Source organism: Branchiostoma belcheri, unplaced genomic scaffold (assembly GCF_001625305.1).
Source record: "Branchiostoma belcheri isolate BF01 breed outbred unplaced genomic scaffold, Haploidv18h27 scaffold346, whole genome shotgun sequence".
Lineage (NCBI taxonomy): Eukaryota > Metazoa > Chordata > Leptocardii > Amphioxiformes > Branchiostomatidae > Branchiostoma > Branchiostoma belcheri.
The window spans coordinates 74236-78475 of record NW_017803961.1 but is presented as its reverse complement, the minus strand read 5'-3'; positions in this window follow the sequence as shown (position 1 = coordinate 78475).

Below are 4240 nucleotides of genomic sequence, written 5' to 3'. Positions count from 1 at the left end.
AGGTTGGTTTACACTTGTTACCTCCATGAAAAAGGGAGGTATTGTTTTTGGCGTGCCTGTCTGTCTGTGTATCTGTCTGTCTGTGTGTCTGTGTTTCCGGACATTTGCAGCCAACATAACTTTTGAACCTTTTGGATTGTAATGATATTTAGTACGTTCGTATAGGTGTTGGGTAGGCATGGGTCAAGGTCGATTTTGTGCCTCCTGGTGGCTGACCTTGGTACTACATCAGAACTTCCGCATTTTGTATCTTTTGTCCTGGACATATGATCTTGATTTTTGAGTGGTGGATAGCTTTTCCTGCAAGTAATAAGTGGCAGGAAAAGCTAACATTAGTTTATTATGACATCCTCTGCCAAGTTTAGCATAGGAAACGCTGGAATGTATACTTAAAGGGGGAGCTTGGGATCTAGAGCAGTTTGAAATCCAGGTTTTCAATTATTGTTTGTAAAACTAAATTTCTAAAATGTGATACTACTCACTAATGACAGTAACCCTAGTCTATAGCTAACTTTAAAAACTACTGAGTGGTATCAGCCGGAAAGCCACGTACTGAATCGAACGCGTTTCGAACGAGTTTTCTTTGAAGAAGATATCCCTCCGCCGTCCATAGCAACGCCGTTGCTAAGGACGACATTTTCGCGGGCGGCGGGCTGAAATTTCATCCGAGATGTTGACAGCCTGATTACATCACGTGTTTCGGCCTCTGGCGGTACGTATCAGACGTGTATATCATGTGCTCTCCGCAGCATTCATATTTGAGGGGTTTTATATCAGTTTTAGTGTAGTTTTGTGGTAAAACTCGGTGCACAGTGAAATGAACAAAATGGCCGACCCGTTCTGCTCTGAATTTTCGTTCAATTTGAATTTCGGGGGAAACCCGTTTCGCACTCGATTTTGCATATGACGATATGTGGATAAAATGTGTTGAACCTTCGGCTATCTCCTACTATGAATATCCTGTTGGTGCGAAATCTGGATATATTTGCAATTCCATGTCTACTGGGGTCACTTTTTTCGGCAGTTTTATGGCTAAACCTCATCGTTTGTCGTTTGATTTCATTTCGGTCAATGTTGAATAATTTGCGTATATGTGCTTCATTTCTTGTAAACTTCATGTTCGTAGTAAAATCATTTCCGATAAACTAATTTAGCCCCAGTTTAGACCCAGACTCTAAGTCGTTAGACCTTTACGAGGACAGATTCAATTCTAAATATTGTAGTTAATGTTGTACTTGAGTCAGATCGATCACGAACTTTGTAAAAAAAATCATCCTTCTGCGTTTTTGTGTAAAAATTTCCCGCCAACTTTGTCACGTGTTGCCTAGTTGCTGTGCAAGATGCATAGCAACCAACGGGACTGCAGCAAATTGTTACTTTGACAATAACAATGTGGTAATGTAGTGTCAAGTTACAATGAGACAAGCATGTCTGTACCTCCTATCTAGTGCTTGATGATAAAAACAGTGCACAAAATATGCAACTTTTGATAAATGAAAGGTTTTAAAGTCGTTCCAAACTGAGGGGCCTCTAAACATTATCGTGAACTGTTTCATATTCGATTTTGTTAAGATCGGCCTTAGATCATTTTGCTTTCTGTGGATATCTGAGTTGAATTTAAATAGGTCCTTGAATTGAACTGGTAATTGTGAACTTTTGTGTATAACTTTGTGGACAAAAAGTAGTGATATACAATTTACCACCGCAAATTGACAATACCGGCTTTTGATCCCTGTTGTTTAGCAGCATTTGGGGGGACTGGAATTTTTTTTTATTCGCCCGCGCGCAGTAGTTTGGAGATCTCCAGAGGATGTCATCCATAAAATCAAGACAGTGTGGCCGTACGGCCATGAGTTACCATCTCGTGATGATTTTTCAATTCCTCCTTTTGAATCATGCAATAAGATGATTTGGCTTAATCTCGATAATTGTAATACGTTGCTCCAGAAGGTAAACGTTTTAATTTGTATTCATCCCTTATTAAGACTAAAGCATTTTTTGCGACGAATAAGACGGCATGGGTCTAAACAAAGTGGACTTTGTCATGCTTTAACATATAGCTTTTGACATGACCCTTTTGGCAATGTTTCTATCTGTATTCTTTAATCAATATGTGGATGGCATTTTGACATTTCAATTGGTAACTATAATTTTTAGCTATGAGAGAGATAAGGGAATATGAGAGTTAATTATGCATAACTACCTTTAATGTTGTTATCTGTCCACTCAAGCACCCATATAGTGGTATTTGTTTTAAGTTTTGGTCGCGAAAAGAAATACTTGTATGGATTCGTAGTGCGTTTAGCTGCAAACGACAGTTAATTATTGGTCTGCTTTGATTTTTCACAGGGCGAAGTGACATGATTTTTGATCTAAATAAAAAAAAACGATATTTTTTCTCCTAAATGTTTACCTCTCGAAATTTGATTTAAATCAAGTTCAAATTTTTGCTTTTTGCGACCCTCCTTTTGGTGTAGATGCTAGATGATTGAAATTTGATGTAGCTGGTGCTGTTTTTCATGGGAACGTAATTAACTTTGTTAAAGTACACATATAGCATGCTTTGTACTCCTTACAAATAACGCTTTCAAACTGGTGTCAGATATATAAAAGGAAAAATAAAAAAATACAAAAGTATATACCTATATAGTATAATTGTAACAGGAGTTTCTCCCATTTTCTCATGATTGTTATGATTGGACGAGCTGAGTTTTTTCATTGTTCTTCTAAAAATGATTTGTTCGTTGTTTTTTTTTCATGTAAAATTTTTCCTACTAAACAACCACTCATCTGTATAACTTGCTCTTCATTTTCATTCCTATTGCATCACTGTTACAGTAGGATATAATATTCATCAGTGTAAATTTTCATTTGTATTGCTTTCTATCATATATTACTTTCATTCCTGAAGGGAACACGAGGCCGAGGCAGGACAACACAAGTTGTGCCACAAGTAAGTACACATTTTATTTCGTATACCTTTGTTTTGCATCAATTTCTCATCATTCTCAAACTTGAATTGTGCTGTCTGACACAGGACTTATGGCTGTGTTTACAAATTGGCCATGGTTCCATGCTCTGCATCATGCATTGCTATAATAATTAGCCATCTGTATAGATTTAAAACATGTTGACACAAACCTGTACCTTTACTAACTTTAGATTTTTTTCTTTACAGACTCCTATACCTCAAATTTTGAAAAAAGAAAAAACAATAGACAATAGACATGGTTAGTTTGACGTTGGAAATTTTGTCATAAATCGAAGGAAGGTTTCTGATACATAACACTGGCCTGCAACATAGTATGTTATGAAGACTTGTGATGAAGACTTGTATAATGAGATCCTCTAAAAACCACTAGACAATAGACTTGTAAAGAAGACTTTTGTAATGAGACGTCTAACTGATTGGTACATTTCCTCTCAAAGACAACAATTTTGACAATCTACGCATTACGATGAATGAATGAGGCTTCCCGCGCCCAGCTCATGTGGGCTTTATAATATACGGCACCATTTGATAGTACAATATATGGTACATAAACAAAAGAGAATCAGTCGTGCAGGGATAACAAAATCAACCATAAAGGAAACACAATTTAGGGCTTCAAGGAAGCACCATGTGGCGTGGGAAGATAATAACGTTATATCGGCTAGTCACCACCAACTCTCCACATGGTCCCATAGCGACAGCCCACGGGGATTTAATGCCTGCGATGGAGCGGACAAACTCGCCCTGGCTTGTGAAAATGTCTACTCGGTCGTTGTATTCGTTCGCCACAATGATGCGACCAGAGGTGTCCAGACAAATACCTCTGGGAGAGATCGATTGCCCCTTTCCACAGGTGCCGAATTCAAATATCTTTACTCCGTAGGTACTGTACTTGTAGACGCCTTTATTCCAATCCGTCAGCAGGACATTTCCCTCCTTGTCCGATGTGACTCCCATGATCGACTCTTCCGTAGGCAATTTTGAACTCCAAATGCGAGAGCCGTTTGGATCAAACACCATAATTATATTCAAGTCCCCCACAATAACTTTATTGTTGCGCACGTCCATCGCGATGACGGGAAAGACGCCCTTGAGGCTCACGTCAAATTTTTTGATAGGCTGTCCGTTCTTACTGTACTGTACGACATGCCTTCTCCCCAGTACCCACAGGTAGCCAGACTCCGCGTCGCTAGCTAGACCATAAGGGCGCATTGTCTTGCTTTCCCCCGGCACGACTGTAGAAAGGAG